General features: G+C 42.2%; 1 protein-coding gene across 1 annotated transcript in view; it reads left to right on the top strand.

Annotated features, from left to right (window-relative positions):
- The first annotated feature begins 6,387 nt into the window (after positions 1-6,387).
- The window catches only part of LOC311500312 (C-terminal-binding protein 2-like), a 66,287-nt gene continuing 48,172 nt past the window's right edge, over positions 6,388-24,502 (top strand). Inside the window, exon 1 of the mRNA XM_084561632.1 lies at positions 6,388-6,996. The gene's annotated coding sequence lies outside the window, so the exon portion shown is untranslated. The remainder of the gene's footprint in view (positions 6,997-24,502) is intronic.

Raw genomic sequence — 24,502 nt, 5'->3', positions numbered from 1 at the left:
GTCTCGACTGGTTGTCTGACACCTCTGTCCCCCGTGGGTGCAGTTTGCAGACGCCACTTTCCTCAGGACTTGCCACGACTTGAACAACTCCTCCGCACTGAAGCCACCGACACTTCATAATCAGAAACTCTCATTAGCTCCGTCAGAATAGCAGCAAAGGCTTTTAATACTTCACAGAGTACTCCTTAGGAGAGAGCGCGCTGAAATAGCGTGTCAGTCACCAGCAGCCGGCGTTTTGGTTGCGTGCGCTGTTAAGTGCCATGTTCGGCGAGATATCTGCGTCACATCATGTCGTGGCAAGACCGCAAGTGTATGTAAATACACTTGTTTGGTGGAATATCAAACCTTCTCCCAAGGACAAAAGACACATCTCGGTAAACAAGCATTCAACCACCAAAGCCTTGCACTTCATGAATATTAACTCAGGCACTTTGAATCCTACCTCTTTGGTGTTGGGAGGCCCTAGTCTGGATTCCTACCATTTGCTGTGATTTATTCGCAGGTGCATGTGTCTCTTTGATGTGTTGAGTTGAGAGGTTTTGCACCTGTTAGAGGTAAAAAAAAAAAAAAAAAACCTTTGAAAACAAGAGGTGGATTTGCCAGACAGTCAAAATAACAGCAACAGAAGGAAGATTTGTGTTGCCATGGTGCTTTGTGTGTACGTGTGTGTTTTCTTTTCCAAAAGGCTGCGGTGCTGTTTTGACATATTCTGTTGTTCGCTGCAAAATCACTTTTTATCAAACAAAAATCAACCCCCACCCTCCCAACCCCCCACTGTCTTTTTAAAAAAAAAAAAAAATTAAATTAATTAATTTTTATTTTTTTAATATACACTCGTGTTAGTTTTGGCGTCTGTTCTGACATCATGAAGTTGTGCATTTTTCATTTTGTCCATTACCTATTCATTAAAGATGTGACTTGAAAGGGAGTTGCTATGGAGATGCTGCGGTCAAATCGCACGTCTCAGAGATTTGTCTTTCTATTTATTCTTTTGCCAATTATGACTGATGTCTAGCTTCCTTGATTTTTGCCCCGCACTTATATGTTTTTTTTAATAAGAATTTAAGGCGGCGCGACTTTTTCCCCATGTCTAACATTCGCTCAAACATTCAGCACACTTTCCAAATAGCAACTGTTAAGTCCAAAAACAGCCTTCGAGTTGACTCCTTTGGCTACTACGCCCAAACTATAAGACTCCTTCCAATCTCCTGTCAGTCATTCCACTTGCAGTACTTCCAATTCCCTGGCAGGCTAATTTATTTTATTTATTTATTTTTTTAAGCTGCCAGTTGGTTAGTGTCCCCTGGCAGCCTAGTGGTCCTTGTTGCTGTAATGGTCAGGGGCCCTCCAGAGTCTGAAGGTGGTGATAAAGGTGCCTGGCTATCTCGTTTCCACAGAGGACAAGATAACATCCTGAGAACATTCCCATCACTCGAGGAGTTTGTTCAGTGGAGATAAGCGTCCCCCTGCTTGAGCCCAGTTAGAAAGCTCAGTGGGTGCGTATTTGAGTGTCTTCGCACTGTACACGTGCGTTTAAACTGGGCTGTTTTGGAGCGAGTTAGCCGCAGCCCTGTCCACTATACGCGGCCGTGAGGTCTGCCTGGCCCCGCATCGAGCAGCGCCCGCCTCGGAAGACCAGACCTGCCCTTGCACTAAATCACATTCCTCCGTGTATTTTTCAAACCTCAGACACAGTTTGCATGCTAATTCGTGTGTAGGTGGTGGGAATAATTACATTAGGCTGGTTGTAAACAAAGACTTACAAGCAGCAGTTTGTTCAAGTATCCCACCAGAGAGAGAGAGAGCAAGAAAATGAGTTTATACAAGGATGGATGAATTTATAATGCCTAGCTCATATGAAGGAAACTGTGTTTGTTACAGTAACTATCGTAGCTGTGATTAAATAGAATTTGTTAATGTTTTTCAAGCAGAATCTGGCTTTTTGATTTATGATCTTGCGTTTCATTTATATATAGAGAGTATAAGGGGCAGCAGAGCGAAGACTAGAATGTGTGCAAAGAAACACATATTTTATAGCTCTACAGCCCGGATAACCACATGTGCACAATATTACCAAGTGTTTCATCACTACTTAAGGAGCTCCACCTCTCAGCTCCATCCACGTTTCTCCTTCATAACCACAACATCCCAGCGTTTAATCTCAGTAGGTAATAAGCATGAATCTATTCCAGTTTAGAGGTCAGGGGCTGGGCCACCCCCCCCCCCCCCCCCCCCCCCACAGAGTCTGATTCTTTACTCTGTCTCTCGTAGTTTATCAAAAGGAGGTGATAAATTCTGGAATCTGATGAACAAAAAAAATCAAAAAGCGAGGTTAGTCACATTTGACATTTGACATGATCCTTCAATTGGAAGAGACAACTGCAGCTGAAACAAAGTGATATTTAGCTTAAATTCTGCGTCCTTCAGACGGTGTTTTCTGAGCTTGCAGATTAATGTGGAGACTGCTGTTATTTCTGGATATGACTGTATGACTTCCTGCTTTCAGCTCCATTACATACCATATCTACAGTTTATGTAGTCAGCCTTGGAAAGTGTTTGAACATCTCACATAAACACTCACAGTATTATATTTCCTGCTGTAGGAGGAAAACTAAAACAGCCGGAGACCCCACAACAAGTCTAATTAACTGTTTTCACACTTGTTCTCCAGTCAAAGGGGGGAATCTGCCTCATTTGCATTCTATTGGAGGCATAAATAAAAGGCAATGGAGGCATCCCGGTGTCTTCTAAAGGCTGCCTCGAATGTGACAGAGGGCTTAATGCATTGGAATATAATTACACGTGAGTGCAGTCAGAGTGGTGTTTCGAGGCTTTGTTTGAATTGTACTGTACCATCTCAAAAGCAAAGAGACACTCCGCTACCCCACTGCACTGTATGTGCACTTAGTGTGGTAGGTTCATATGGTACAATGGCACATTCGAAGCAATCTAACATGATCATCAAATGTAAATTACACTCTCCTGAGCTGCTCATTACAATATCCCATATGTAGAGTGTGTCATGAGTTGTTAAAGTCTCAGTTCAACATGATCTCCAGCGGATAATGATGAGGTAGTAGCGCTGAAGCTAAATCAGGAGTAAAAGATGTGAAATTATGTGAAATGTTAATTCATAGTCTTAGATCTTGGATCTGGGTGATCCATAATGATTTATACAAGGTTATTTTGGATTTGAATAGATGACTAGATGGATGAAGGTATGGGCTGAATGAATACACAGTTTATTTTGATATTGGAGAGAGTAAATCAAAGAGTGTTATAGTGCGCACGTACTGTAGCACCGGGCAAATGGAAATGCTATGCAATAAGGTGATTTGAGCATGAGAGACTGATTCAAGGTTGCAGTGAAATATTCATTCAAATGAGGTAAAGAGTGGAGCAGCATAAGAATAACTCGCCTAAAGATTAACATAACCCTTGGAGGTGTTATTGTATCCCCGTAACCAAGTCAAGACTTCAGCAGGTGCAGAACAGCTCTCCCTCTCTGTGAGTTACTGCATTAAGTCCCTCAAATTTAGTAGCACAATCATGAGCCTCCCGTTCGCTCTCTGGAGTAGAAGAATCGCTTTGCATTTTAAAAAGGTCAAACACTCAGATCTCTGCCAGGAGGAACTGAGGGAAGAAATAATGTCTCTCTGCAGAAATATGCAGTCGCACACGACTGATCCTCTCAAATACCCACTGTACAGTGAACCGATTAGAGGTGTGTGCGTGTCTTGACTGACATCCTTTAAAAACTAAACAAAAGCAAATAACAATATGATATCAAACTCTTGTCTGGTGAACACTTGTGTAGCCCACAAGGCTGAACTGATTTGGCAGATATATTTTTATGCTTGTGGCTGTAGAATATAACAAAATATGAGATTTATTTTAAGGCGTTTTGTGTAATTGCTCTTTCTAATTGATGCTATTTGCTTTTAAATGTGCATATTTGTTTTAACAGCAATGTGTTTTACCAAGTGACCTGCAGTAAGCACAGTAGAGGATAAGCTCATAATTAGCATAATTAGCACAGCCTTTCGTTTGGATTTAATCTGTAACAATAAAGCAGATTCCAAACAACACTTCAAAATGAGATAATAGATAATGCTGCCACATATGGCTAATAAATTTAGGACACCATGTATGCATGTTACACACTCATTATGCAAATCATCATTAAATAATGTACTATATCATTAACTTGGTCATTTATCATTAGAATTTGACAGATATTACATCATTATAGTTTTTAAAGGGTGTTTATTTTCCTATCTGTCAGGGGGATCTAAATTGTTGGGTTTTTTTACTTACAGATACAGCCTCTCAGCAGTAATTCAAACTGTTTCCTCTGTCTCCTCCTCCTCCTCCTGTTATCCATCCCCTCTCTTGCCCCTGCAAACATATGCTTCCGCTGGTGTCCCTTGTTGGATGGTGTCGGACTTTGGAGTGTTTGGGTTCATGCCCAGTAGTTACATTGTGCAGGAGACAAAATGACCACGGGGATAGATGCTCTCAGGACATGGCCAAGAGCCCCCAGGCCTGGGACCACACACAGAGGGACCACGGTACAGAAGCTGCAGCAAGATACAGAACAGAAAGTATGTAAATGATTCATCGATTGCTGGAGGTGATCTTCTTTATCTTCATGAAACGCGCCAGTCAAAGAGTCCAGCTTGGTGGTAGAGCTGGAAACGTATGTGTAGTGTGAAGTGACCAGGAAATCCAAAGATGCTCCCTACCATCTGTGCAGTGTTATATGCCTGGCACTACTGTGTGAATGAATGGAGGATCTAAAATCACTCAACTGCAGGGGCTGGAACTGAAAACGGGGGGAATATAGATTACATGTTTTAAGCATGACATCAAGGAACAGCTGCAGTTGCTGCTATTTGCACCTGTGGCATGAGGAGGATGCATGAACTGTGTAAACATTCATTTGAGTACAGTAGGTCTATCTATCTATCTATCTGTCTATCTGTCTGCCTGTCTGTCTATCAAATAAAAAATCAATAATGACACCTTGCCAAATGGTATTTTTGTTTGGTTTCTAAGTGGCATTTCACAAAGAAATCAGACATCCCCTTTAAGTTACCCAGTTAATATCCACCTCACAAAACATGCATTAGCTTGTAGAAAAACACAACAGAATATACCTGAAACTGGAATATTATGCTAATTACGTTAGCCAAATGACTAAACAGTGTCTGGCAAAACTAGCATTAGCCTTGTGATGTGATGCTTTATTATTTAGTTAACATAATGTGAAATGTGGTTGGGTTGACCAAATTTTGTTTACCAAGTTTAGGTTTTAAGATAGAAAACAACACAATTTACCATGTCACAAAAAGGTATACTAATGCTAAGTAATCAAATAACTCCCAGTGACAAAACTAGCATTAGCCTTGTAATGTCATACTTCTATTGAAGTAATATGAATGTGGTTGACACACCTGACCCATGTTGGTCAAAATATTGTTTAAAAAACAAATAAATTGCTTAACAAGTCACAAAAACATACTGTATGCTAACAGCTACCAATTGGTGTCAGACAGACAACACTAAGAGTAGCCTGGTGAGAGTAGTAGTTTAATATTAAAAGTAGCTGACTACACAGGGGACTATTAATACCAAATCCCTTGATCTAGTTTTCTTAGCATTATTTGTTTTCATGCTAATGTTAAGTGGCAAAACTGTCATTAGCTCGTGGTGCTTTTGTATTAAGAGTAGAAGACATGGTGTAATATGAAATGTGACTGATAAAAGCAATTTGATAAGTTTAGATCAAGGTTTTAACTTAAAACAACACATTGAGTCAGAGATTTAGTCTTTGAACATGTCAAGCAGCAAAACATTATCCAAACATTAGCCAAACAACTGTTTAGCGCCTTTTAACATAGCTAACGTGACACAAGCCAGCAACATTTCCCCTACAACTGCTTGTTTTCTGGATCTTTGATGTGCTTGTAACTCTGAATGTATTTCTAGATGTACTGTAAATTAAATAGATAAACCAATCAAACAAACCCAACACAATATAGCTCGAATTACAAAAATAAAAATGGTTAGCAAATTGAATAAATAGCATCTAAATAATATATGACTTTAAAGAGTCACTTAGAGCCTGGTAACATAGCCAATGTAATTCTAGCCAGCAACATTTTACCTGCTTGATTTTAAGATCATGGAAATACTTAAAAACAAGATAAAGATAAAAACAAAAGGCATGCCGAGGCATAGCCTTGACAATGTTTGTTTAACCGCAAGCTTTTAATTCTGCTGTGGCTTAATGTTTATAAAGTCGTGGCAGTTTGAATGTTTACATTTAAAGTTAGTTAATCAAATCAAGTGAAAAGACACATTTAAATACAAAACCAGAGAGGAAGAAATGAACCGTTTCCTCATCCAACACATGACACCTCAATGAACACGTGTGAGTGTTGTATTTTTAAAGCACACTGAGTCCTTTGATCTAATAAAATAGGAACAATCTGAACTGATAATACAATCTCAAATGTGTTTTTCTCGAAAATGTCCACCGTCCCATCTCCATCAACTGCAAGAAGTGGCATATCTGCTGTGCGCGCGCACGGGTCCGCGTGAGCGTGTGTGTGCGAGGGAGAAGTGGGCAAAGGCTCCGCCTCACTCAAAAAGCGAGAGAAAAAAAAGGAAAAGCAAACTGATACACACCTCTCAATTCTGGCAGGAGGAAAAGAATAGGAGTGTTTATGAACCGTATAAGTAAACAGCAGGATAACCAGGCACGCCGAGAGCCGAGGCTACTTCCCCTCCGTAAAAAAACGACACCGGGCACCGTTTCCCAGCGCCGGAGATTGTCCCGTTGCGTTCAGGATTAAGTTTTTTTTATGTCATCCAAAGGTGGATCATTATCTAAATCCGAGATAACAAGCGAATTTGAAATGCGTAGCCTGCGATGCTATTTCTGGAGCCCCCAAAGCCGACGCTTGAACTCTCAGTAAACATCCAGTCGAGGTAGGATTCAAGATTATTGCAAAAAGGTGGTGTAAAATATTTCGGTGTGTGCCTCAGCGGGGGTATAGTTTTGAAAGCTGTACTCGCATCGCTTGTCCATGTGTCCCTGCGCCATCAGCAAGGAGGGACAAGGGAGGGTGGGAGTAGACATTAGCCGATACTCCACTTCATGTGATGTGGGAATAGGCTTTATGAAGTTCCTAATGAGCTGGGCAATTACAAGGCAGTGGTAAACATATTAAATATCCAATTAAGATCAACTATGAGGGACTTCTTTTTAAAGTGTAGATAGACTCCTTGTAAAAAATAGGGTTGAAAACTTGAATAATACTAAGGTGCACTGGAAGAGTTTGATGAAAAAGTTTACTACTAGTTTTTGCAACAGTTCTTGCTAGCATGCGTCCAACCAAACCAGTTTGGCTTTGAGGCTTAGGCTACTAATTAATGAGGGTTTAATTAATTGACTGATCCATATGAGTACCTGCACATCTTGAAACAGGAGGATAATCCTTCCATTTCACAGCTTTGACAGGCGCAGCGGGCACTGGATCGCAAAATGCAACTCTCTCTCTACGCTCACTCCCCTTTTTCTTTTTTTCTTTTACTGCATTTGGAGGCTGTAGTGGAAGAAAGCTTCAAGTGGAGGAGTAGGAGGAGGAGGAGGAGGGCGGCTCCATTGTCTGGCCAGTGAAGGGGTGGGGAAAGAGGCTGTATGCAGATGTGCTGCTGGCAACGGACATCTGCTCTACCCCCGTGGGCATTGTCACAACAGGCAGGGGAACTTAGTGCGGAGCCTGCCTGCAGAGAAAAGGCCTTTGTTAATGATGTGCAGGCCGTGGCCTGCGCCCTGCCAGATCCAATGTTTGTGTTTGAAATGCTACATTTACTAAAACATTTAATCATCTGAGGAGGTCTACTTTGCTGATGATGCAACAGATACCACTGGGATTTCCTTTCCTTCCCAGCTCCTTCAGTCCCACCTGCAACACGCCGACACCGCCCTCGCTGTTCGCCTCTCCCCTATCCCCTCCCCTCATCCTCCCCCCTCAACTCCGCTGGGGGTTGAACTTCCTTTCCTGTCTTTGTGGCCTGCGTGCGTTCAAATATGAAAGCTGGCCTCTCAAGGCAAATGCATCACAGGCAGCATCACAATGTACATGGCAGCTCTTATCAGGCCTTTTGATTTATCGCTGAGGAGGGAAATGTCAAGAAAATGCAAAATCAAGGCTTTAATATTTATGATATACGAAGAGCCCGTGCTTGACGCCAGCTATCAGTGGTGTTTGCGTGTGGATGTGTTTGTATTGGAAATCAGGGCTCCCATTTGCCTCAACAGATATTCCCTGGTGACTGGTGGAGTCATTGTACTGTGATTACGAACATGATTTGTTCTTGTAGGGAGCACTGTTGTACATGGCTGATCCGCTGTACGACAGGCCTGCGCAAGGACTTATTTGTGTGTGTCTGCCGTATTATACCATGCTGGATAGCAGAGAGGCAAGCTGGGGAGCAAGTGCACTGAAGCAGGGAGAGATGATGGTTTTCGAGAGCACAGGTGCTGTCTCTTACCTTGCTCACCACCCGCTCAGTTGCCATGTGGCTCTCTTCGGACAGAGGAACGCCTCTCACGTTTATCGTTATCAGAGTACTTCTGGTTGACATCATTGCTTCCTGAAGAGGAAGAAGCACGGCAACAAAAACAGTCAGAATATCACGCATTGACTTGCACTGAAGTCACAGAAGCAAAGCAATTACAATTGGTTAATCATATTCTCAGAGCCTAATACTCCATTTAACACAGTCATTTGGATGCTGCTGAAATAGCTCTTGTGAACTCTTCTGAGAATTCCCATAATGGCCCGAGCACTAACGGCTGCTAAAAGTTCCCATAGGTTGGTTGGAGAGGATTTTACTGTCATGTGATTGCGCTATGCATTGTGCAGAGGGGGTAATGGGTGTGAAATTACACCGTGCCATCCGCAAGAGGCTGAAAATGTCCAGCCCCGTTGTCATTCAGACATATTGAAAAATCACACAGCGTGGAGGATTCGGGATTTACACCAGCAGATATTTTGACACGACTGCAATTTTATTGAGTCTCGATTGGAGTTTCGTTAAATAAAATCATTGTTCTTTGTTTCAGAAGGCCCTGCAGGATTTCTGCTACACAGATCTTCAGACAACTTCTCTGATTGTATTAAGGCTTTGATGTCAAAAACAAAGATTGCGCTGTGATGTAGTGCAAATTGAGGGCTGTGCGCTTCAGAGGAATTACAGTGATGAGGGAACAGTTGTACTCCGGTTAGTTTTTTTTTGCAACAACTGTCGCACTGTATCTCGTGCTGGCTGGCGTTAGTTTTGTCTCAAATGTTTAGCCGTGTGTTTAATTGGTGCACTCGGCAAATTCTCTGCACCTGTCCCTCTCTTGTTGCAACATGCTCTGTTGTGTCTCGGATGCTTCTGAGTCAGTCGTTCTTGTTTGTGGTTGTCAAGGATAGTTTTGGGAGAGTGGATGTGGGCCGCACCAGACAGCAGCAGGTGTCTGATTCTCCTCAGCGATAAGACCTGTTTGCCCAGCGTGCTTAAAAAGACCCAGTGCACTCTGATTCTCTCTCTGTGTGTGTGTGTGTGTGTGTGTGTTTGTGTATATGTGGGTGCACGCACTCTTGTCTGCCACCGCTGATATGATATACACAGTCTGGAGAAATAAATACATCCTCAGTTGTTTGCTCTCAAGTGTAGCCAAGTCATTTTTCATACTCTCATGCCTGTTATTTCTTCTGTAGCTTCGTCCTGCCACATTGGCATCTTACAAGCTTGTTTTGTAAGCTTAGCCAATTCCAAAATAATGCATTTAACTCCCAGTTCAGCTGCTTGTACCGGCCAGAAAACAAGCAAATTATAGTCCACTGCTGTGTTTGAGAGCATTAAGGTTTTTAATCGAGACAGTCGAACATAAAACGGGAAGAATCGGATCTCCATTTTGTTGCTGAATCTCGCAAATGATCAACTGTTTAAGACTAAGCGAACACTGTTCCTTGCATTAGATTCATTGCGTGTTCTGTTTTTGAGGGCGTCGTTTCGGGGTCTGAGAGCGTTTGCATGGTTGTGTTTAACAGCTGGAGTCAACAAAGACAAAGTGCGAGCTTTGTAATTCTTTAAGATGTTTGTCTCTTTTCTTAGACCTGAATCTTTCGGTGGGAAGATGCAAACACCTATTTCAATGTTGTTTGGATGAATCTGTTCGCCTTTTAGTAGAAAATAAAAAAGAAAATCAGAAGTTTCAAGGCCAGTGATTTTCAAAAATGTATATAAAGAGTAATTTGGTGATTTTTCCAGATCATAGAAAGAGTAAAAGAAAAGTTGTATTATTTTTACATAATTAATATGTATGTTGTGAGTTCTCCCAAGGCAGGACTGTGAGTTGTGGGTGCATAAAAAAGCGTTTCTCTAAATTATTAACTGGTTCTATGATTGTAGGAAAGCCGTTGGAAGCAGTGGGGGAACTGTGGAGGATGTTTACTGTTCCCTGTATTTATGATCATGGGAGTTTGCTCACTCCACTTGGCGGGTCTAATAGCCTCCCACCTGGCGTTAAAAAAAACAAAAAAAACAAAACAACAGCCCATCACACTGTGGATTCCTTGCTCCTCCTTAATGACTGGCTATTTTCCTGCATAGACGTCCTAATTGCTCACAACTGCAGCATGGACAGAGATAGATGGAGTGAGGAGGAGAAGGATGAAGATGGATGAAGGGGCATAGTTTGGAGATCTAACAGGGTTGTAATACACAGTCTTTCCAACATGGAAAAGTGTGTGTGTTTGCCAGCAGGGGGGGAAAAAAAATGGAGTTGATCTTCCCCTACTTACGTCCCCGCCTTCACTTGGCAGAGCCAGGGCTTTAAACACCTGCCATTGACTTTCATGCGAACCACAGAGGATTAGGAATGAATAGTGGCACCGTCGTCCAACTATGTGTGCATGTACATGTGTGCTCGCGTTTGTGTCTGTGTGTCACTTTTGCAGGAACTCGCAGAGACAAAGCACCATCTGCACACAGCAGGCTGTCCTGACTGCCTGCTCCACTCGCCGGGGCAGAGAAGAAGCTTTCTGTGAGCATTGTTATGAAACCAACTCTGCTGCCGCTCTTGCTGCGACGCTGGTTGTTAATGCTGACAGCTAATAATGTCCTCCTGGATGACTGTGCCTCGCTGCAGCCAAAGAGAAGAGACAGAGACTAATGAAGAGAGGCAGGAAGTGAAGGAGTGAGAGAGACAGGAACAGATAGAGAGGAAGATACCAGTGGGGCGTTCAGCTCTCTCTGTCCGAGCTGGGGAAGTTTCCTGAAGATGATTACACACCCACACACATACACACACACACACACACACACATATATATATATATATATATATATATATATATATATATATATATATATATATATGTAGGCACATGTATTGTGTTTTATTTCCTCTTTTTGTGTTCCTTCCTTCCTGCTCACTCTCTCCTGTCTCAGCAACTCAGGAGGGAGGTGGCATGAGGAGGAGGAGGAGGAGGAGGAGGAGGAGGAGGCAGGTTTCATTGTGTCTCGGCAGAGACCCTATTTCAGTCCAGCTGACATAGACTTGTGTCAGGAGGATCCATCCTGCTGATGTTAGGCAAGCTGTGAACTGAAAGAGATGTCTAAAATGCTGAAGTGGGCCCTGGCCAGTGGAGAGATGGTTCTGTTTGTTTGCCATTCTGCTGAGCTTCACATCACAGAGAAAACTTTTCTGCCCAAATTTGCTGACGGAGAGAAAGAGGAAAAAAAAAAAAGAGATGGAGTTGGGGTTTTGGGAGTCACTCATGGGCACACAATGCTTTGGCCATTGTGGATCTGTGACATTGACATTTGGACATGGTGGGGGGGGAGAAAAGAGTTAAAAGCTTACTTTTTTTTTTCAGCTGTCTCTTACCACACAAACTGTTTTGCCACTGCTCACAGTTCTCAGAGACAGCAGTCATTGAACCTTCCAACCACATGAATATGCATGATAAGTCCGCTTTTCTTCTCTGCCCTCTGAGCTGTATTTTTTTTTTTCCACCCAGGGACCTGTCGTGTTGTGTTTGATTGGCCCTGACATTTGAAAAGGTCCTTGAATAAAAAAAAAAAAAAGGAAAGTTGTTTATGACAACTAGAGAACTCTCCTTGCAGCAGAGAAAAAAAAATGGCATTTTGAAAGGAGCACAGCTCCTGCATATTTAAATGCTAATGGCTCTGTGAATGTGGGGGCTAATAGGATGTTTCAATCTGGGGTAGTGCGGTATGTACACTTTCAGTACGCATTCACGCTGTCTGAGTGCTACTTCTAATAGCAGTGGAAGGTGCATCAGCTTGTTTTATCAGCTGATTATGTGGAGTCTTAAGTTCTTTTCCTTTTTTTTAAATAATGGATCACATTGTTTCTTTATGGCAGCGTGGAGATTATCTCAACACACGAGCTCAAAGAATAGGCTTATACCCAGAAATAAAAACCAGGAGGGAGACCTGTTTTTGAAAAATCAGGCATCTGTGGTGTGTTGCTGCAATGGTTATGATGCAGATAAAGCTTGTTTTATGAGTTTGCTGATGGTTTGCAACAGAATAGGGCCCCCGGTCCGAAGAGACAGGGCCCCTGGGGTATTGGCTGGGCAGCCCTGTAGTGAGGCATCGGGTCCTTGTTTTGTTAGCAGCCATAGATCTCCCTGGACTTTGACCTGCTTGTGTAGTATTTGGTCTTGTATTCGTGTTTGTTCTCTAGGTTATATGTTTTGTGGACACAGGCGCAGATGTGGTAATCTCTGTGTAAAATGTACCAGTGTCATAAAATATTATAATATGATATGATGATGCTTGATGGAAATTGCATAGACCGTTGTGACTCAGTGGCACAACACAATTAATTTTCAAAATCAATTTTCGGTTCAACTAACTCAACGCCCCAAGCTACTGCATGCGGCGAGCTAACTGCTAACACGCTAGCAATATGGGAACACATGGGAACACGCTTGAGCTGCCATTCACAAAAGATTCCCTCGTGGAATTAGTTGTCAGTCCTGTATAGTTTCAGTCAGTAAAGAGTTATCTAAGAGAAATAAAAGCTCTCTGACTTGTTGGCTCGTAACTCTCTGCAAATCATTTATCTTTTGTGAAGCTTCTCTGGATTGCTTCTTTTAATTTGGACTCAGTCAGAAGACAGTGCTCCCGAGACGTCCTGTTTACCTCATAAGTGAACATGCTACGTTGAAGTGAACGGAGTTTACGGTGAAATTACACTTTTAACACTGGTGTAACTGGGCCATTAAGCCAAGAGGACAACCCAGCCCAGGTTAAAACTGTCTACATACTTGTAGTCATGCATCTAACAGCCTCTTTGCTTGCATAAATACTGGCAGGAGTCCAAATGGGAAAATCTGGCTGGTATCCACGAAACCATTTGACTCCCAAACCACACTGTTAAGTGAGAGCCTGCACTTTTCTTTGATTTAAACGTGCACTGGTCATCAGCATGGACCGCTGCTGCACAGCATCAGCGCTAAAACGCACACACGGCTTACACAACGTCACACAGAAGCACTTATCTACTTGTTGCTGCACAGAGGGCTAAACAGGGAAAGCTGTCACCCCGTTTCTCCTCACTTGCGTCTGCTGAAAGGTGGCATTCCCATTGCTTGCAGTTATGGAAGTGTTGACGAAGTAAGCGAGCCGAGCAGCGCGGTGCAGTTTTATCACCTTAGCTATCTCCATTATGAATATGGATATTACCAATGTTTGGTGAGCCTGAGGCTAATTCTTTGATTTGCTGCTGCTGAGAAGCTCAGTGGGATAGTTGGCTTTTCAACTCTGCAGCTTGTTCGCACAAAGACGTATTTGATTTTCACCCGTATGGAGATGTTTGATTCCTGGTCCTGAACAAAAAGGATTTACTCTGGGTTAATGTTTCACTGAGCCCCAGAGAAGCCTGAGAGGGTCCCTCCTATTCTGTGAATGTTCCACTCAAGGCTCCGTGCGAGGCTGGAAATAGGTGTATTTGGAGGCAGTTTTGGCAGACTCTATGTGAAAGCATTATATATGTTGATGCTGCATCTTTATGTTCTTTACATATTATATATACTGTATATAAAACATCAAGACACAACTTACTGAACAGGATTTTGTTCCCGGACTAAAAGCTACTTTTAATTTATCCAGTTTCCAACATCTTTTTAGCTGGCAAGCATTTTTCCAATAATTAAGTTTTGTGCCAGCAGGAGACAGGGGAGTGCATTAATAAAATAGCACAGCTACAGTTCATTGGTATTGCCTTGTCAGGGTTTTTGCTGATGCATGAGCTCTGTGTTTTACCTACAGCTGTATTGAACCCGCTGTTTAAAAAAAGCAGCAGAGTCAAATTTCAATAAAGTGAGAAGTTTTATGTATCAGCCCGTTCAGGCGTGCAGCAAGTGCTGCAGTGGAAACACAGTGTGAATTCTAGTTACCAGTCATTTTACCTTCCACAATTTCGCTAGTTCATTTTAAGAAAGCTTCTTTCTCGTTTTGACTAGGACAGTGTACGCACAGCAAACTGAGATGATGATGCCTCCGGAGAAGTTTGGACCGTAGAAATATTTCAAAGAACACATTTTTTTCGTTCCTCTTTTCACCCACTTGTCCGCGTCTTTTCACCGTCCTCGTTAAACCTCATCCCTGACCTTTCTCTTCTTTACTTTTCCCCCCCTCTGCCGCTAAGCTCTCTCGCCTTTATTTTCCTCTGAATATCTGTCATGCCTCCTAATCTGTCAGTGCCCTTGTCTTATCTCTTTTCCCTCAGTTTCATCTCTGTGTGCTCTTGCTCACAGGTGGCTGAGGGGTGTGCTGGCAGTCTGTGTTTCCTCTGTTCGGTATCTATTGAATACCAGCTGCTGTCCTTGGACACGGGGGCATGCCAATGTAATAAGCCTGACTGATGCACACGTACGGACGCACACATACCTGCGCGCAGACAGAAAAGCGTACACATGTGTGCGATGATAAACTGGCCTTGCTATAAGCAAGTTAGTAATACAGCAAGGAGGTTGAAAAGAGACGAGTATGGCACTCATCAGGAATGGAGACAAAACCTGCTGTCATTGAAAAGAGGTCTTTTCAAATTGTACTGACACAAAATGTTCAGTGCTGTTAGTAGTAATGGCTGGAATTACAGGCCTCGTAAATGAACACTCCTTCATATGATGGTTTGCTGAATGCCAGCATGACCACAGTGTTGTGTCTCTCTCCCTATCGTCCAGCCTTTCGTGCTGGACAGAGTTTCTCAGACACCCCCCCCCCCCCCCCCGTTTTCCCTGGAGGCAGGATGCAGCCAGACACCCACCTTGGCCCCATTTCTCAGCCGACAATTCTGTATTTTTTGGTGTGCGTTTCTGTGCGTTGGTGGAGGGGTGGGAGGCGGAGGTGGGGCGCAGCAGCGTTCAGCAGTGTTCTCACAGCCCAGCTGAGACTGACAGATGGAATCATTTCACACACAGACAGAAAGGCAGGATACAGGAAACCGGGGTGTGTTTAATAGTCCTGGTGCTGCTGCGGTTGGTATTAATCTAGGTCAGTGGCGTTCAGCTCCCAGCAAGTTGGCCTCTGGGGCAAACTTGGCCTTTCCTTGACCCCATTTACTCCACTAACTTACACTCTAGTTACCTTGTTTGTACTTTATCGTTAAGAACCTGACAGGATGCTTTTTGACCGTGTATTGTTAGGCATATATTAATACTGTACCTGATTCAGTTGACCTCTTGCTATCAGAGCTGAATGCCTCCCCCAAGCAGCCCACATGGCTCACACCACTGAAGCCCCTGGACCTTGATAACACACTCCAAGATATTCAGCTCGCAGTTTGGCGACTTAGAGGAATCCTTTTGTTGTGATTGTCATATGTGTAAAAAGGTTGTTGAGTGTCATTAAGCTAGCATGCTGGAAAGAGTTGAAATAATCATTGCCAGTCATGTAAGAAGTCTGAAGGCAAACCATAATCAAAGATTTCTATAAAATCACATTTTTATTAATTAATTAATTAATTACAAAATACCATCTTGAAATGTAAGCACATGTACATGCCAATAAAAACTCCTAACTAGAAAGCTTTCGGATTTTTTTGCTGTCCACGTACAAAGTGATTTGTTAGTCACACATATGTTAGCTAAATATTGATAAGTGTATGGATGGAGCTAGCTGTCAGGATTACAAGACCAAGCTAGCTGCTTGCTGTCACCGCTTTATCTGGGTTCACCCGATGCTCCAACCCCCCTATCAGCATTGTGAATTTGGTGGTGGGAACCACAGTCGTGGACAGCGTTTCCTTGCGGGAAACGTTTAGGGCGCTCTGTGTTTGTATCAGTCAGTTGCTCCCTCGTGTCAAAGTTTAGATTAGTTCAGCTTTTTACCCGCCCACTTCACATTGCCAAAAGTTAATTCCCATTTTATCGCTACAACATTTTATAGTCTCTCGACGCCACATGGCTGCTAGTCTCCTCCTAGCCACTTAATAAACCGAACAAATACGTGCTGTGTGCTTTTTGTTTCTCTTGGAGTCGGAGCACAGCAACATTTGCTTCCTTTTGTGCAAAATGTGGAGTAGAAAATCTGCAAACCTCCAAAAGATCCAAAAAGGCCTTTGTGTGAATAAATAATGTGTCTGTGTTAGTTAGTTTGTGTTAAAACGTTGAGAAACAATTTTTCATTTGCATAAATACAAGCAATCTCTGAACTTGGTTTGCATTAGTAAATCTAATCTATTTTATCTGTTGCACTGAAACCAAAACTTTTGTGTTAGAATATGTTTATTTCCAAACCATTATGATCTGGAGTGGTGTTACACAAGCTTGATAAATTAGCAGTACTCTATATAAATGAGGGTTAAAGAAGCTCTCTAACAGCGGGGGTTACATTTCTGTATCATGGCATACTTCCCTAGAAGTGGGTAAATCAGTTCAAAATATGAGCGTTCGCTCTCACATCTTGAACTCATCTCTGACGTTAATCTGCAGTTTAATTGCTTTTACAGTTGTTGCATACGCATCAGGTGCTCAGTAGATAATTGGGAGAAAAAGACAGATCATCAAGTTCAACAATTAAAATTGGCACTGGCCAGCCTCAACACGCAAAAATGTATGAGTGTGTAACTAATGAGGCTAAAACTACTCTGAAGGGATTACGTGGAAAAGATTTACAATGACATATTACATGGAGACTGAATTCTCTCACTAATGTTGTGATCCCAGGAACATGGAAAAGATACTCCTTCCTTCTCCTCCTGTGTTTGACTTCACGAGCGATCCCTTTGCTTTTCAGGCCCAGAAGCAGTCATTTTTATAGTCTCTCCTTATTAGTTACGCTTGGTGTTTCTTTGAGAATCCTAAATTTACTTCTCAAATGGGACTCTTGCATCTTCATTCATCAATCAGCCTTTGGTTGAAGGAGTTTTAAAGAGATTGGCTATGTTCCAACAATCATTTTTTTTCCATTTAATTTGAAGGGCTATCTCCCTAATGCATAATCATTCTATAGCCCTAAAATATAATTGCATTTTTGCCGCTTATCTTTCCTCCTTCCTTGGGGTTTCTATCATGTTACAGCTAAATGGTTTTACCATTTCACTCAGGAGAGGTGTAAGAAATCCGCAAGCATGGGGTTAGATATTTGCAGTAAATGGATGTAAATTGTTTAGACTTGTGCTAAACGATAAGGTGTCTGTTTTTTGCTTTGTGTTAATGAACTGTTAGCTGAGGAATGGAAAGGTGCTAAAGAGCCGAGGAAGACAAGGTGAGACGGCGGGGACACCATCTGATTAGAGTTTCACACAGTCTGCAGATTACACTGCATCACTGGCAAGAGTTGTTTTTTTTCCAAAAGACTGTTCTCTGCTCACTGAGACATTGTTTACCCTTTGGAGGAAGTCATGGCACTGACTTCAGAGGCTCTGCTCCCTGGTGTTCCTCAGGAATTAACTAAATCCACCCATGCACATATGTACGCATGTCATTATAGGTTCAGGGAAGCGAGGGAAATGTTAATGGTATGTGTCTTTGAGGTTGCGTTCACATTGATACATTATTACCTTTCTTGCTGTGATCTGTTTGGTGCTCACACCATAGTCACTGATTGGACAGTTTAACCATCTGACAGCAAATTGTTGGACTGGACAGCTGCTCACCCTTGTTTTATGAATTATGACAAACAGCATGAAAAACGGGCGGTGTGAATTGATATTGCAGAGGGTATAGTCACTGTGTGGGTTTTTACTTTTTTCTAATGAGGAACTTACACATTCATGTTGCGCACTGCTGTTTTTCATTCTGATTCAATTGATCATGGGAAATCCCTGCACTCTCATCCTCATTGTAGTGATAAATTATGAGCATACACTTCATTTCATATTGCTTTTAGTTTGCTTTTCTCAGTTAACAGCCACAAGGTGGATTTAATGACTGATTGATGATTTAATTTAGTGTATAAAATGAGGGGAAACTGTGGAAATGGCGTCTAGACTTTCCTGGTGCCAATGAAGACGTCTTCAAATTGTCTGAGAAACCTTGTAGTTAAAAAGACAAACTACCACTTTAGCTTAAACGTGGCCAAAACAATCAAAATTAATTTTGATTTTACTTCTTCCAGCTGAACAATTTACACTGCCTGGCCAAAAAAATAAGTCGCCACCCAAACAAAAAAAGGTCAATGGATCGCCTTTAGCTTTGATTACAGCATGAATTCGCTGTGTCATTGTTTCAATAAGCTTCTGCAATGTCACCAGATTTATTTCCATCCTGTGCTACATTCATTTTTCACCAAGATCTTGTATTGATGATGGGAGAGTCTGACCACTGCGCAAAGCCTTCTCCAGCACATCCCAAAGATTCTCAGTGGGGTTAAGGTCTGGACTCTGTGGTGGCCAATCCATGTGTGAAAATGATGTCTCATGCTCCCTGAACCACTCTTTCACAATTTGAGCCCCATGAATCCTGGCATTGTCATCTTGGAATATGCCCGTGCCATCAGGGAAGAAAAAAATCCCATTGATGGAATAACCTGGTCATTCAGTATATTCATGTAGTCAGCTGACCTCATTCTTTGGGCACATAATGTTGACGAACCTAGACCTGAGCAACTGCAGCAACCCCAGATCATAGCACTGCCCCCACAGGCTTGTACAGTAGGCACTAGGCATGATGGGTGCATCACTTCATCTGCCTCTCTTCTTACCCTGATGCGGTGGTTCCCCACTATCCTTCCATTTTCTAGTAATGCGTTGGACAGTTCTTAAGCTAATTTTAGTAGTTTCTACAATCTCCTTAGATGTTTTCTCTGCTTGATGCATGCCAATAGTTTGACCCTTCTCAAACAGACTAACATATTTTCCACGACCACAGGATGTGTCTTTCGACATGGTTGTTTAAGAAATGAGAAGCTACTGATTGCATCAGTTGGGGTTAAATAACTTGTTGCCCCCCGCAGCCTCCAGAAAATGAATGAATGAATGAATGAATAACTGTTTCAGGTCCAAATTGTGGTTAAACATTTGAATTTTGACTCCGATAACAGCCAGTATTTTGCGGCTTGCGCCGTAGCCAGCATATGATCTCAGCTTCAAGACTGTCTTCATGTTCTGGTCATTGTTCTTAGTTCGATTACCAACTTGAAATGAGAGAATGGAGTTCCAGTTAAGGGGCAACGTCTAGGGCGATACAGTTTACACTCAGTTAACACTTGTAAGCCATTACAACAGCTTTATTTGAGGTATTTACTCGACAAACCCAACGTGTTAGCTTTTGTGCTGACATGGTATGACAGAGTGTCTGCCTCACAGACTGTTTACCTGCGTTCTACTAAATCTTGCTCAAACAGAAACAGGAAAGCTGCCGAAGTCCCGTCCCTTGCCTGCAGATTCTGCAAATTTGCTTGCAGATGTCTGTTTATAGAGATTAATTATAACATGAATCTGACTTTCATTAGTCTTACACCCTAACTCAGCTGGTCAACTGGGCAGAATTCACTACAGTTTGTTCTAACTGAAGCAAACTGATTATGTGTGAAGTATTTATCAAACATTAAAACATGTATTTTCAAGTCCAGAGTCTTAAAAAAACACCTCTGTTTCAAATATTATTTCAGCAGGTTATTTTTGAGCAATGACAGCATGAGCATAAGGTCCTTCATTTGCTTTCATTTTCATTTATAGCATTCCTCACCAGGGACGTTGATCTCATTCAGTAGTCCCAGAGGGATCTTAAAGAGAATCTGGTCCAAATCTCACAATGCCTTGCTCTTAGATATAAGAACAGTATGTGTGTAGTTTAGCTTGCAGCACTTACCTTTGTCCCTTGCATGTTCTGAGGTCATCATGTTGAAGAGATTATCCCATAAAGGGATCTTGGACTGAGCCTTTTACCTGCCAGAGGTTTTGTTGCAATTGCTTGTGTGTGTGCTTTTACATGTACTGTATACATGCTCTTCAGTAGATATGTTTTCAGTATGTATTCACGTAAAATAGAAAAAGCCCAGGCATCATATTTAGAGACATGTTTGCAATGCTTATTTCAAATGTGGAGTATGCTGCTGTGAAAAAAATAAATAGCCAATTATGACCGTGGACTTTTCATGCCAGACTGTTTTAGTTCATTAGATGTAAGGAGCTGGAGAGAGGAGGAATGCAGGCCACGCTGAAAGCCTCAATGGGTTAGGCTAACAGGCCTCCGTGCACAATAATGTCACCATTATGCGTTTCCTGGGTGACTTAAACGAATAGGCATTATTACAAAATTGTGCATTAGCCCAAGTCAGCAGTTAGTACTGCTGCAGCCCCATTTCATTTAGGGCTGAGAGGAGAGAAAGATGGAGAGAATGTGAGAGGAGGGAGGACGAGGGGACGATGGGAAAATGGTTCAGAGGAAAGGCGATGTAAAGGAGAAATGGGAAATGAAAAGGACTCCGTCTGCCAGAGGCTGACAGGACATGCAAAATGAGGGAAAAGGATACAAGAAGAGGCCCAGATGGACTGAGAGACTTGGGCGATTGTGATGATGATGGAGCGGTAGAGTGAGGAGGGCTGTAATTGTCGGTAACTGGTGTATTTAGATGGAGAGGAAGAAGGAGGTTGGCAGGGACGTGGAAGGTGTAAATCAACGGCCTGAGTGACAGCTTTACGCTCCCCTCAGTGCCCCAACTATCCGATTAATGAGAGAAGAGAAACCTTAACTACCCTTCCCTCTCTGCCTCTTTTTTTTTTTTTTCTGCTACCTTGCACTTTCGGGGACATAAATCATAGTCTCTTAAGCAGTCACTTTAGGTAGCTGCTACACAATCCTTCATCAAAAAGTTGACTGTAGAGTACTGGTGCTCTCTGACATGCTGCATTGATGAGATTCAAAGCAGCTAGTGTCTAGAAATGGGACCTCCAATAGCCCTGGTTTCTAAACCACATTCATTCAGTTATTAAAGGAATACGTCAACGTCATGGAAAATCTGATTTCTTGCTTTCTTGAGAAGATGGATGCTACAATCATGTGTGTTCTGTAGAGCCAACATTTAGCTTGGCATCTAAACACATTATACACTGCCTAGCCAAAACAAAAAGTCACCACCTAGATTTCACTGAGCAAATGGGTACGAGCCTCCTATTGGATAATTACTGCATGGGTGATTATCTTTCAGCTGGCAACAAGTTATTTAACCCCAACTGATGCAATGAGTAGCTTCTCATTTCTTAAACAACCATGTCTAAAGACACATCCTGTGGTCATGGAAAAGATGTTGGTCTGTTTGAGAAAGGTCAAATCATTGGCATGCATCAAGCAGAGAAAACATCTAAGGAGATTGAAGAAACTACTAAAATTGGGTTAAGAACCGTCCAACACATTATTAGAAACTTGAAGGATAGCGGGGAACCATCGTCTTCTTGCTGACGCTCTTGTATACGCCCCGCTTCGAATGTTTCTTAGTGAAGCGAGCAGAACGTAAAAACATTGCTAGTGTATGGATAGAGCTGTCTCAACATCAGTGCTGCCGCTGCTGATCCGATGTTGCAAGTGCATTATTGGCGTGGTGAGTTCTGTGGTAGGATCCGAAGTAAACGTTTAGAGAACTCTGTGTTTGCGTATACACCGAACAGGCATAACATTATGACCACATTCCTGGTCAATTCTAGTGAATTTGGAGGCCAGGTTGTGCTGTTTTCCATGTTTTTTTTAGTTGTTCTTAAACCGTTTTTGTGTGTCTGTGTCAGGCTGCATCCTGCTGGGGATGGCTGCTGCAGCCAACAAGGAGTGTCATTGCCATGGGGTGGGGGTGCCTGGTCTGGTCTAGGTGGGTGGTACATGTCTAAGCAACATCCACACGAATGCCAGGTCCAAACGTTTCTCAGCAGAACACTGTATTGTGACAAGATGGTCAGTGTTATTCACTTCTCCTAGCAGCGGTTGAGATTAATCCAACTTGGTACCCGCCCACTTTGTAGTGCCAAAGTTTTTTTCTTCAGTCTTTTTTTCACTTCTTGTTGAATCTCATTAACATTCAGTGGTCTCTTAACTCAAACAGATCCGGGTTAGGTGCAAGGTTGGGGCTTCTTATGCGGTACAAACTCATTTAAAAAAATAAGATATTTCCTAAATGTCAAACTTTTTCTTCAAAAGGACGATGTGTGAAGTAAGTCTGACACATGTAGAGAAAAAAATCAGCTTTAAATAAATATATATATTTAAAAAGAAGGAGATGGGAAAAAATCTAACTGACAGATTTTTAGATTATTGCCAGAGGAAAGAAGTGTTTTTATAAGCTTCACAAGTTAAAAAGGCTTTTTTAAGATTTATCTAAAGGCCACCAGGCTTCCCTTCAGCTTGTGTCAGGCTTTGACTACAAACCCATACTTGTGCAGCTCAGTCCCTTTTTTTGTGGGCTGTTCATCATCAAGTTCACATAGTTAAACTAGTTCACTGAGGTCAGGGACTCGAAGCTCGGTTGAAGATCTAAAAAAAGAAGGAGCAAGATGTTCTTTTTATCAAGACGAGAACTCCCTCTTGTAGTAAACGCCTCCACAGATCACTCAAGTCGAACACATGTTATGACAAAGTCAAAGCTGTAGCTTTACTTCACTCTCTGCCTTTTCACCTTCAATCAAACCCACAGGTTTCTTAATCTGGCAAGAGGCCTCCTCTGAGAGGTAGCCTCAGTCAGAAATGGACCTCTTTCACCATTTCACTTTCACTCTGTCCGTGGTTTTGGTGCAACCTAAACAAGATCTCCTGTGCTGCCTTTATATTACTTTACAAAAGGAGTAGAAAAGATTGAGCACAAGTGAAAGAGATGGAACACAAAGAGCTGAAAGAGAGATTTGTTTCTACAGTGAGAAAGTGGCTCTTTCTGCTTGTGAAATTTCTTGATGTACAGGGCTGTCAGATGGAGAAGTGCGGTATGAATTCATAACCTTGTGGAGTGACGCAACAGTTGCAAAATGCAACTCCCCGCGAGGCACTCAGACTTTTTTTTTTGTGGCATTTTGACAAAGGTTTTACTTGCATTTGTGTCTGTAATCTGTATCATGCGGCGTACATCTGCACATTTCCCAACCGTTGTAAAACTCTTAATGAACTCTCAGCACTGTGGCTCAAATTTATCCACAGTTAAAGTGCTTCTAAATAGCTATTGTTGAGGTCCATTGTGTGAGTGGCATTGAAATGATTTGTTCATACTAGCAGCTGAGTAAAACCTTTACAAGGCAACTGCACCTCAAACCTGCAACCTTGTGAATTTCTATAAAGACCATGTGTCTAAATTTCTGTGAAGTTTAAAAGGCTTCATTACCCAGAAGTATTGCAGCCTGACACTAAAAACTGTCACAGTCCTCAAACATGCGTGTCTGTTAGCAGTTGCAACTGTCACCTGGGATTTAAGCCTTATTAGGCTAATTGTTTTAGCTCTAGACTTCAGGTAATTTGAACAAATAGGGAATATCTACTTGTACGGATGACAAGCTATTCTATTTTTCTCATTTCGGTATTTATACTTGAAAGTTAAACTCATAATTACATTATTACTTTGGTTTTTTTGAAAGTGACTTTAAAATCTCGTTAAAAATAGTAAATACTTGTCTGGTATATGTAGGGCAGGGACATGTACCACCCACCTAGACCAGACCAGGCACCCCCACCCCATAGCAATGACACTCCTTGATGGCAGCAGCCATCCCCAGCAGGATGCAGTCTGACACAGACACACACACAAAAACGGTTAAGGAACAACTGAAAAAAAAAACCATAAAAAACAGCACAAGGTGTTGACCTGGCCTCAAAATTCACGAGATCCCAAACTGATCAAGTATCTGTGGGATGATCCACAGAGGCCCCTCCCCTCAACCCATAGGACCCAAATTCCCCCACTAAAAAACATTCTGTTGCCAGACACCACAGGACACCCTCAGAAGACCCATGTCCATTCTCTGATGAGTCACAACTGTTTTTAGGCA

Source organism: Chelon labrosus, assembly GCF_963514085.1.
Source record: "Chelon labrosus genome assembly, chromosome: 15".
NCBI classification, from domain to species: Eukaryota; Metazoa; Chordata; class Actinopteri; order Mugiliformes; family Mugilidae; genus Chelon; species Chelon labrosus.
The sequence above is the reverse complement of the archived record's forward strand: the minus strand, read 5'-3'. Positions and strand labels throughout refer to the sequence as shown.